Source organism: Dipodomys merriami, unplaced genomic scaffold (assembly GCF_024711535.1).
Source record: "Dipodomys merriami isolate MVZ:Mamm:240054 unplaced genomic scaffold, mDipMer1.0.p SCAF_248, whole genome shotgun sequence".
Taxonomy (NCBI): Eukaryota; Metazoa; Chordata; class Mammalia; order Rodentia; family Heteromyidae; genus Dipodomys; species Dipodomys merriami.
Genome location: NW_027203915.1, coordinates 347,105 through 358,604, shown reverse-complemented (window position 1 = coordinate 358,604; position 11,500 = coordinate 347,105). Strand labels below are relative to the sequence as shown.

General features: G+C 33.2%; 1 pseudogene; it reads left to right on the top strand.

Annotated features, from left to right (window-relative positions):
* Positions 1–5,667: 5,667 nt before the first annotated feature.
* LOC138836072 (U6 spliceosomal RNA) lies at positions 5,668–5,767 on the top strand (annotated as a pseudogene).
* The last annotated feature ends 5,733 nt before the right edge of the window (positions 5,768–11,500 follow it).

Sequence of the window (11,500 nt, the reverse complement as noted above, 5' to 3'; positions counted from 1 at the left end):
TGATCCATTCATCTACTGAGGGGCTTCTGGGTTGGTTCCATATCTTAGCTATGGTAAATAATGTCATGCAGCTTATTTTTTAAATTTAATTTTAATGTGAAAGTGATGTGCAGTGGGTTAGCAATTGTTTTTTTTTTGTTGTTGTTGTTGATCATGGGGCTTGAACTCTGGGCCTGGGCGCTGTCCCTCAGCTCTTCAGCTCAAGGCGAGCGCTCACCACTTGAGCTACAGCGCCACTTCCAAAGTGGGTTAGCAATTGTAAGGCAGTGAATACACAACTTTTCAAACTTGTTATGCCCTCTCCCATTTTTTCTCACATTTTTCCTTCACACCCAAACCCCTCACACATTGTAATGTACATTGCCAACATATTGTCTTCTGAGTATTGCTATTGCATTGGTTTGCTTTTTGTCCTTTGTCTCGCCATTTTGTTGTTTCTCTTCCCTTCCCTAATTAAGGTAAATGTATACACAATACACAGGGTACCAAAATCAAACACAGTAGGAGTTATACCATAGGGGGAAAACCCAAGGAAAATAGAAATCACATAGTACATTTAAAACAACAACTGCAAATAAATATCTCTTTCCATATCTTGGAGTTCATTTTGCTCAGCATCAGCTTATATGTTCATATATATGTGTAACAAAGCCACTGGAAATTAATAGTTTCATGGAAAATATATCATGAAAACAACATGTTAACTGTTTTTGATGGTAAACGTGGAATTAGGATTGTTAAATTTGCGATTCTGATAAAGGAATTTCAAAAGTGTTTTAAAATTATGACAGTTAAATTTTAATTGTTCTAACTTTTAACTTAGCCTATTAAGAAAATTTAAAATTGCCTGGGAAAATAGGCTTTCATGCAAAGAAATCCATGGAGACTTAGCTGAGAGGGAGCAATGTGGGTAAGTTGGCTCATTTTCACAGTAAACAAACAAACCTCACAAACCTTGCTGTAAATCCTGTAGGTTCCCATAATTGTCGTTACCCAGGAAATATAGTCTTACTGTGTGAAACAAGTTTGTAATGGAATTTAAATTCAAAGTTTTTTTAAAAAATAAGACATCAAAATTTGTGAATTGTCCTTTAATTACTAAACAGTAATTCTCTTAAAAAGATTATTTGGGTCAAAATATTTATGGAGAAAGTGTCCTCCACAATGAAAGAACGTATTGAGTTTACATTTCTCTGTTTTAGTACTTTCCACAATGTCTTTGCACGTGAAGCACTGAAACACAGAAAAAAACCTCATTGGATTCTTCAATGATTTCACATTTCTAAGTAGCTTTTATTACATAAGCCAAAAAGTTTGGGGATCAGAAAAGAATTGAGCAAATAGAAAAGGTAAGAAAACTTGTTATTAGAAGCCCTAGCTAAGCATTTTGGTTTCATCAGTGGAGGGGGCCAAAACTTTTTTATATAGTGATATAGATTGTGTTAATGTTTTTGCTACCTAAAGTAATTTACAGAGCTTATTTGGCTCAGTATAATGCAGAACAAATTGAATGAAGACATGAAAATAAATTCCACCTCCAAATAAAAGAGTTTTTAAAGAGAAACCATGAAGATGTACATGGGGGACGCCTTATAGTGCTTCAGCTTCACTATAATTGAAGCCAAGAAACTGTGATTAATTGGAAATCAGGCAAGAGCTAAGAGGAGGACATAGAAGTAAGACATAGATGTATTGTCCTTTGTAACAGACAATATCATCCAAGTAATTGGTGATTTAACTCTATTCTTCTCCATACATCTTGTTGAGCAAATACAAGACCAAGAGGAAAATAACCTATTGAAATAATTTTTAAAGGATAACTTCACTGTTCCTGATATGGTATCTAAGGAGATTCTTAAGAGAGAAGATAAAAGTTTTGAGAGAGAAGATAAAAGTGGAGTATTCTTAGGTTTCCTCTAAACATCTTGTTAGCAAAATATCTTTGAGGTTAGAAGTGATTGAACCAAAAAGTGGTGGAATACTTATTTTTGTGGGCACTTTAGACACAAGAAGATTTAAATTTAAAAGAAAAAAGAAAAAATTATAGCTAAATATTTGTGATTATAGTTTCTTGGACTGGATTTTTGGAGACAAAGTTTTGCATTAGCATTGGTCCTCATTAACATAGTTGTTGGATTTTCGTGGCAACCAAATGAAAAGGGGAAGTTTAATGGACTTGCTTGAACAAGTAAACAGCATGATAGAAAATAATGGCAAATAATGTTTAATGAATTATTTTGAACAATTACTTTGTGAGAACAAAGAAGGAAAGATATAATTCAAAATCACTTGACGTTATTAAAAGTATGAAAATGGAGTAGTGAGGAGATTGAGAGAAAACAGAGAGGACTGTTTTCTCTCCAGTGGAGTAATACGTTCTTGATCTTGTTTCTCCCATTCTGTCTTCACAAGGTATCAAGTGTGACTCAGGACTGGAGTATCCAGTTCAGACAAAGAGCACTCGCAGAAGAAAATATTTGCAGAAGATATAGGTGATTTATAACCTTAGACAATCTTTTTAAATCTGGTCAAAATTCTCCCCTACCCCAAACTGTCCTCTTTGAACAGTTTGTTTGCTTTTTCAAAGACTGCCCTTCATTAACTGCTTAAAACTTTGAGGGGTCATATTCATACTCTCTAGAGATTGCTGTTTGGTTGTCATTTTTGTTTGTTTTTGTTTGTTGTTGTTTTTTTAACTGAATTTCAAAAGGTTGTGCAAGTGTGTTACAATTAAATATATCCATCTAATTGTCTATTGCTCCTGGATCAGAGTCACTCCTTCTATCAATGTCAACCAACTCTTTCTCCAAGATTGAGTTCAGATTTAACACTTCCTTTATTACATATGTACATTGAGTATTCTAGCTGTACTTGCCCCTTGTTCCATTTTTCATTCATTCTATGTCTTTACTATTATGGCTCTCTGGTTTCAACTTCCTGATAGTCATTCTGTTAAACTGCCTGTTAATACTTTGAAAGGTTTATATACATTCCATGGAGTTTCACTCCCACATATACTGGAACTGGTGTCAGCTTATATTTCCATAATTCATTCATCTGTAATAACAATTTGCAAGACTGAAGATGTGAAGCACTTAGACAAGATTTTATTCTCGTTCATTTGGAAGATTAATCTTTAGTCAACAAGAAAATTTAAAAATGGCTTAGAATTTATTCCTAACTACCAGTTTTTATAAATGGCTTTGTACAATGATGTATGATTATTTTATTTTACATAGGATAAATTTTTGTACTACCTATAAGTTTTGGAAAAAGAAGAAAACTAAAATTTACTACTTAGAGGAATATGACAGAAATAAAAGACAGATTTTTTTTTGTCACATGTCTCATCAGTACCCATATTCAAAACTTAAAGTCATATTTCTTACTATGTTAGAGAGATAGGGAAAATATAATACAACACATGATAAGGCAACTATTAGTGACTTTTTAAAATGTACCTTCTTATGTGATGAAATTTATTTTATTAGCTAATATTTGGGTTTGAAATATGGGAGGCTGATCTATTTAACTCATTTCTGGAAGTCACCTACTGAACAACACAAATGGTGGGGAGTACTATTTCTACACTTTGATGAATGGTTGAACTTGTTTGCTATTGGTGCTGGGTACGTAAATCAACTCTATTGTAACTAGCTCCCTACACTTGAAAACCTTTTAATGTCACTATCATCTACTTGTCAAGTGTTATTTTGGCAAATGTGATTTTAAATAGTTTATTTGAAAATGAATATACTTTCAGGAGATTAAATATAGGTTATCTTTTGTTTGAGAATGACAACAATTTTTATACTACAGAACCTAGTTTTACTGAAGTACCAGTGTTTTGAAGCACTAAGGATCTTCTCATTTAATGTTTTTCTAAATTATATTTGACCTCTAAATCAAGTATTTCTAGCCTTGGTAGGCCACTTATGGATCTATCATTACAGAAACTATTTTTTGGCTGCACTAAAATCTTTCATTAATCATTAGGAGAGGGGTATTAAAAATAATCTTGTTCATTTGTAATTTTGTTCACTCATATGAACTGGTCATCTGTAAATTCAAAGTTTGAATTACAGTACTTTCTCTCAGATTTTGTGATCTCATCTTTCATTTTAACTTGCCTTCCATTTCACAATTGAATTCTGCTAATTCTTGTAAGGAATTGGGGTCCTGAAATATTATAGGAAATGAGAAATTAAGATGTCTTCAATTATTTTCTGTTGGCATGTTGCATGGGCCTATGTGAGAAGTCTTGCTCTTGTTATCTGATGATACAGATAACTGGGAACTGGTATCCTCGGATCCGTGGGTCCTTCAGAAGAATAATAGCTTTTAGACATCATATCAGCAAAATTTGGGTATAATCAGTAAGAATGCTTCAGAAATATGGAAAAAAACACTTTGGGACCAGCGAGTTAAAACAATAAACAGAGCATCTGAGTAAAATCCGTTATAGATTAGCAGAAAACAATACTGTTATTTTACCATGTGAATTCAGAAGATCATGAACACTTAGAACGTATCACAAGTTTATACCGAAGATATTGCATTGATATTTTTATATTCTAATATATATCCTAAATCTAATTATTTATATTCCATTCTATTTATCGGAATAAATGTCAATATATTTGTCAAATTATCAATTCTAGTAAGATTCACTGTGTGAAATTTAAAGCCAGCACATATTTTATATTTATAAATATAAAATATATAAGTATATATAATATAAATATTGTTTTGCATTGTTGTGTTGTGGTTAGGGAATCAAAGGCAACTCTCTTTTAAAGTATTATTCCATTATCTCTACCTCAGTGTTTGGTAGAGTTAGACTTAAAACTTTATCATTTGTAGATTTACAGCCTATAGGCAAGAGGAAACACTGTGATTAAAACATTACCAATTTAAGGCCTAATATCCTGGACTTTTCCAGGAGCTATGGAAATATTTGGTGATAGAGAGTCAGTAGTGTAAGTTCCTGCCTGGTTGGATGATAGACAGGCCAGGACAGTAGGTAATCAAGCATATGAAAATTTTTTCACCTTCTTGGCTTTAGCTATTTTTGAAATGATAAGTATAATAAACAATTATATTTTGATAAAATACCTTCCATTCTGAACAATTCTGTCTGAACTGTTCATCTCTCTATGATCCCTTCTAACTAAAATTAGTTTTGTTCCAGTAAGACAATCTATGCTGTCAGGGTAAGATATTCTGGTTGGTCTGTTCCTACAAGGAAGAAGGGTAAAGGTTCAGGTAGACATTTGTCCCAGCAAGACCTCATTTGGGAAATTTTAAGCTAAAGAAGTTTAGAAGTAGCTCTCAAGCAAGGCTTACTTGGAATCCATTAGCTCTGCAAAGATAACTCAGGTGATGAATAAGTACTTGAAAAGCCATCACCGTTGGACTTAGCTTTAAAGGCTTCAAAGTATGATCAAATTTAAAATGAAAACGACAAAATAGTCATTGACAAAAAAATTGTAAATATGAGCAATCGACCAAATGATATAAGCTTTTCCACTATACACAGAATTTTAGAGAAATAAGATCAATCGCATTTTAAGGAACAATAAGGGTTCCTTGTTACAAATAGGCAACCATGGATATATGCCTGTATAAAGATTACATCATTAAGTACTTAAATTTAGAGGGTACTACATGCTTCAGCAGCAGGTCTACCAAAATTACAATAATACAGAGATTAACATGGCAATTGCACAAGGATGATATGAAAATTTGTGAAGTATTCCATATTTTTCATTTTTCTGATGCAAGAAATATAAAAACAGTTATTAAAAAGTTGATTACAAAAATACAAGTGTAACAATACATGTAATTCATAGAATTAAAGGTTAGTTTGACATCAGTGTATTAAATCTTCACCTTAGAAAGGCCTTTATATATCATAACCTTTACAAAACTTGAAATTAGATAACATTGTCATTTTATCCCAAAGAAATAAAATAATATAAGGACCTAGGAAAAAAAGTAATCTTAAACTTTTTCTATATGGAATGCAATCTGAAAGGACACATTTATTAATGAAACTATACATTATATAAAAATGTAGAATTCAAAGTATTATATCTAGGAGCGAATGAAATAGATTATGGATATTGTACAAACATAGATATACTTTTTTTCCAAAAGCACCAGGAACATCTTTAGTTTCTATACTATTCATTTCAACAGATAAATTAAAATAATTTCTGATTAAAAAAATCACAAACTCTGCAGAAATCATTATAGATGTATACAAAAAACTCTTGAATATATTTTGACATCAGAGTCAGGCAATTCACTTGGAAGAATACCATGGAATCCATGAATTTTTAAAGTAAGGTATTGCTGTTGCTTTGTATTGTGAAAAAAATTGTAGGGACACAAAGGATGGACTGGCATTTTTGAAATTTAAGAAACTTAACCAAACCATTACGACTTATGAGAACAATTTGTACAACTTCCACAACTTCAAAGAGGTAGTGATACATACTTATCCTTTTGGCAATATTAAATGCAGTTTCTTCCAAGCAGTTCTTCAAACCTGGTTTGATATAATTGTTCAACAGAGTATCTTTTCGATTTCTATTCCCAGCAGCAACATGCAATGCGGACAAGAGGCCTTTAGTTTGGGGATTGGTATCTGCCACTCTGGTATTATTCCACATATAAGCACTGTGCAGTGGTGTCAGCCATTCAGAGTTACTGCATGAATATCTGCCTGGAGCTACCAACTCATGGACAATATCTAAATGTCCACTCTAGACTTCCATATGAAGAGGTGTAAACTCATCCTCATCCCTAGTATTCATCTGGGTGGCCTTTTTGGAAAGTAGTCTTCACACCATAGTAAGTGGATTAATTTCGGCATCCCAAAGAAGAAATTTGCTTGGATCCTACTCCATTTTTTTCTTGAAATTGATACCATTCCTCACTTTTTCATCTTGTTCCTTGTCTGAACATGAGGACCCTTGGTGTCTTCATGTGCAGCTTATTCTAGGAATGAGAAAATAGGAAACAATGCCTTCTTTGTAAATGATTTGGGAAATATCATGTTAGAGTGTAAGAGAACTCACTATTCAACATATGGGCTTTAATAGCTTTCTAGTAGCTTTCTAATGTTGGTATCCAACATTAGAAAAAATGTATAATGCAGTAGTAAAATAGAATTCCTTGGTATGACTACCTAAATTCTTGTTTTTTTAAAGACACTTGTTTTCATCTAAAAATAGGCCTGTCTATTGCCTTCAAGTGATTTTGATGATTCAAGATGCTTCTTCAAGTGATTTTGATGATTCAAGATGCTTAATGAGAAGTCAAAATGTATTAGTAGTCCTTTACTATCAATTAAATTCCACTTTTTCTTCTTGGAAAATATAATGATCAAAGCAATAGTTCAGAATCAGCAAGCAATAGTTCAGAATCATGTTTCAAGTGCTAGTGAATCACCAGTAAGTAATCCTCGATTCCATTTTCCACAAAGTTTTGTCACAGATACAATCTGCCTACCTTCTGTAGCTGCTATTCCTTCATTGTACAGGAAAAGTGTGATTCAACTGATTTCAGTCAGATCTGTTAGTAGAATTATCAAGTATTTAGATTCTTTTTTAAAATTAGTTGTAGGGCCTGAACTCTGGGCCTGGGCACTGTCCTTTAGCTCTTCAAATCAAGGCAAGCGCTCTACAACTTGAGCCACAGAACCAATTCTGGATTTTTCTGTTTATGTGCTGCTGTTCTGGGAAATGGCAGAGCAGAAAGTGAAATGATGCAACTAAAAATATAAAAGCAAAATAAATTAGGATAATTATGGGCAACCATATTGTCTATGAGAACCATGAAAGAGAAAGAGGAAAAGAGATACAGATGTGAAATGACATAGCTAGCCACAAAATCCATGCTTCTAATCAATTTACAGAGCAAACAAATTTTTTTATTTTTTAAAAGAGATGGAAATAGAATTTATGTATTTACTTGAAATTAGTAAATACATTTTTAGTCTCCTATGTAAAGAGACATAGCCTTGACCAAATTACAAACAAGAATCTTAATCCTTGGGCTGGGAAGGTGGCTCAGTGGTAGAGTGCTTGTCTTGCAGCTTACTACATTGTGGAGAGTACTTTCCAAAAGGGCCACTTATATGAATACTAGGGATGAGGATGAGTATACCCCTCTTCATCGCGAAACCTAGAGTCGACACCTAGACATTGCCCATGAGTTGGTATCTCAAAGCAGATATTCATGCAATAACTGTGAATGGCTGGACACCGCTGTGCAGTGCTTATATGTGGAACATATTGCAACAGCACACACACACACACACACACACACACACACACACACACATATACACACACAACATCAGATTTCTTCTTAAGTAATTTTTCTGTATGGTCTTAAGAAGAAATTTACATTACTAACTTGAATTTCTGACAGGACAATATCATCACTGTACATCTTGCTTCTATGCTCTCAGTTTTAAATTACTATCTAAGTATGTGCATTGCATTACATATGTACAGGAAAAATTAAGAGCCACACGGGTGGCTCAGGTCTTTAATCCTACCTAATCAGAAAGACGAAATCTGATGACTGTGCTTTGAAACCAGACAAAAATGTCCAGTAGATTCTGGTTTGAAAGTAACCAGCAAAAGCTAGAAATGTAGCTGTAGTATAAGCAGTAAAATGCTAGCATTGAGAAAACTAAAACAAAAACGTAACAAATTCTGGGACAGAGCCAGGCCCTGAGTTCAAGCTCCATTATTGGCACTAAACTAATGAATGATGAATGAATGAATGAACTAAAAATAAATTAAGTGGTCACGTGGAGAGACAGGTAAAATGTAACAACCTTGGTGATTGGATTATGTTTTATTTTGTAATAAGTCAAACTATCATTTTTTTCTAATCACTAATATTTTAATTGAACTTTTATGTACAGTAAACCCTGAATTTGGCATTCATGAATATGTGTGTTTACATGTGCGCACATTGTGTGTGTGTGTGTGTGTATGTGTGTGTGTGTGTGTGTGTGAGGTTGCAATGTTGCTTGCCAATGTGGACAGAGTGAGGCTGAAAAGAGCTATGTTGCAATATTGTTATTTATCAGTGTTCCGTCTTGTCATTTCAGTGGAACCACCCTTCTGTACATTTTATTTGTCAAATAATAACATCATCATAATCAAAGCATTTACACCATTAAATTAGATAAAAGAGATCACTTTCAGCTCTTAGTATATGCTAGGAAAGAAGATACTCATATAATTAGGTAGTAAGTTATTGCTGTAAGATGACTGTTGGTACAAAATATGTATTTGACCTCTTAAATTGGATATACTTTTAAGATATACTCATAGAGTAATTTTGACAAACTTGACCAAACAGGTATTACTCTCCGGTTATTCCTGTGAAACTCAAGGTGGATTTCTGTTGAAAATAACTTTCTTTGTAAGATTGTATCTATTCACACTAAGATAATAAACCCCTTATTTTTTAGGTTTGAATATCCCATCATATTGACTGAAAATCAGTATTGTGGATATGTTTGTTAGATACACATTGCAAATACAAACAAAAAGCATGTATCACCTCCAGAGTGTGGATGCATTTGAAGTTGTATTATACATACAAAGGTTTCTCCATTAATAGTACTTTTGTGGGAGTAACTATCACAACTTTAACAAATAAGGCTTTTTGAATATCCTTTCCAATATAAATAACATCCCAGAGCGCGTCTTGTAATTTCTGAAAACCCTTTGAATATTTTAGTGTTATTTCAGTTCATTGACTATACAGCTAAAGACATTTCTGAAATAAACATTGTTAAAATCTGAAAATGTAAGTGGGTATATAGGCTTTTTATGCATCATTTTATGAAAAGCCAGTTTTTATGAAAATAAAAGATATAGAATAAAAGAATGGAAGTGAATTGGGTGAGCTAATTATTAGAATAAATTTATTTTCTATTAGCAAAGTCCTTTGAATGAATATGATGAAGTTAAATTATGTCCTTCGTGAAACTATGCTTCAGTTATTTTTAGAATCTTTGTAGTTATAAGAGTGAATTTGTAGTATAAATAAATGTCTTTGAAAATGATTAGGATTAATCTTGTGTTTTGTTTCCTACTCCCAAGAAAATGAGTTATTTTCAAGTTTTAACAGTTTACAATTGAATCTTCAGTATCATAAGAAATTTTGAACAAATATAGTAGTATTGATGTCTTTTTTTCGGGGGTGGGGGAGTCTGGTAGTGGGGCCTGAACTCTGGGCCTGGGTGCTGTCCCTCAGCTCTTCAGTTCAAGGCTAGCGGTCTTCCACTTGAGCCACAGCACCACTTGCGATTTTTTTCTTTTTGCTTATGTGGTGCTGAGGAATCGAACCCAGGGCTTCATGCATGCAAGACAAGCGCTCTACCACTGAGCCACCTTCCCAGCCCTTAATGTGTTTTTAAACCAATTGTATTCAGAAGTTGGAGAGGCTTTAATTCATGCTTAGGCCTTGTTGTCTATGATTTTTTATTCTCTCATTCCTAACATTAATAATAGGTCAGAGTGCATTTTTGGGTAAATGAAAGGTAAATTATTTATCTGGGGTCAAAGGTGATTTTTATATCTGTGTTGCTTTAATAGCATTTTAAAGTAGTACCTTTCTCTCAAAAGGTTGGGTATAAAAAGCAATCAAAATACTTCTAATGGTAAACAACTTAGTTGAGCTACAATGTGGAAATGATTGGTCCATAAGACCTGCAGTCTGTTTCCATCAGGAATTGGGGAGGTCATTCTTTCAGTAAGACAGTGTTAAACAGAGTTAGGGTCCCCAGGCAGTGCAGTGTTGAGTGAAGGGATCGAATATGATTTCTGCTATTTTGACCTAGAAATCAAGAATGTTATACTTTAGCAGTTCCTTTCACCAGGGAGGTATGCATTGATTCTGAACTTCGAGTTTTCATATTACAGTTCCCTATTTTCTAACAAAGATAAGCTCAAATATTATGAGTGTAGACAATAATTCTGGGAAGTTTTCCTAGAATATTAGTCATAAAATAGAATGTGGTTAATTGATACAGTCGGGGATGAACCTCAGGCTAACGCTTACCATGTGTGCAATGTTGTACTAGTAATTACAACTCTGAAGACTTCAATATCATCATCTGAGAATTAAAAATGTAGGTAGTTCCACTTTATGGAATTATTCTGAGGATTAAATTTGATACCACAGGTAAAGTACTTGGAAAAATAATCAATTAACATTTGGCATATTCTACCTGTTATTTTATCATGTGGTGAATTCTAACATTTTTACTGTGATTTTTATTGTGTCTCTTTCTGATGTGCAATGTGATGTATTGATATTCATTGCATTGATCATTTTTCTGTCACTATGAGGAAAATACCTGCAAAGAAAATTTCTGAGGAGTTAACTATTATATTGACTCATGGTTTAAGAGAACACAGTTTAAGATCAGATGTCTCCATTGTTTTTAATTATATTTTCA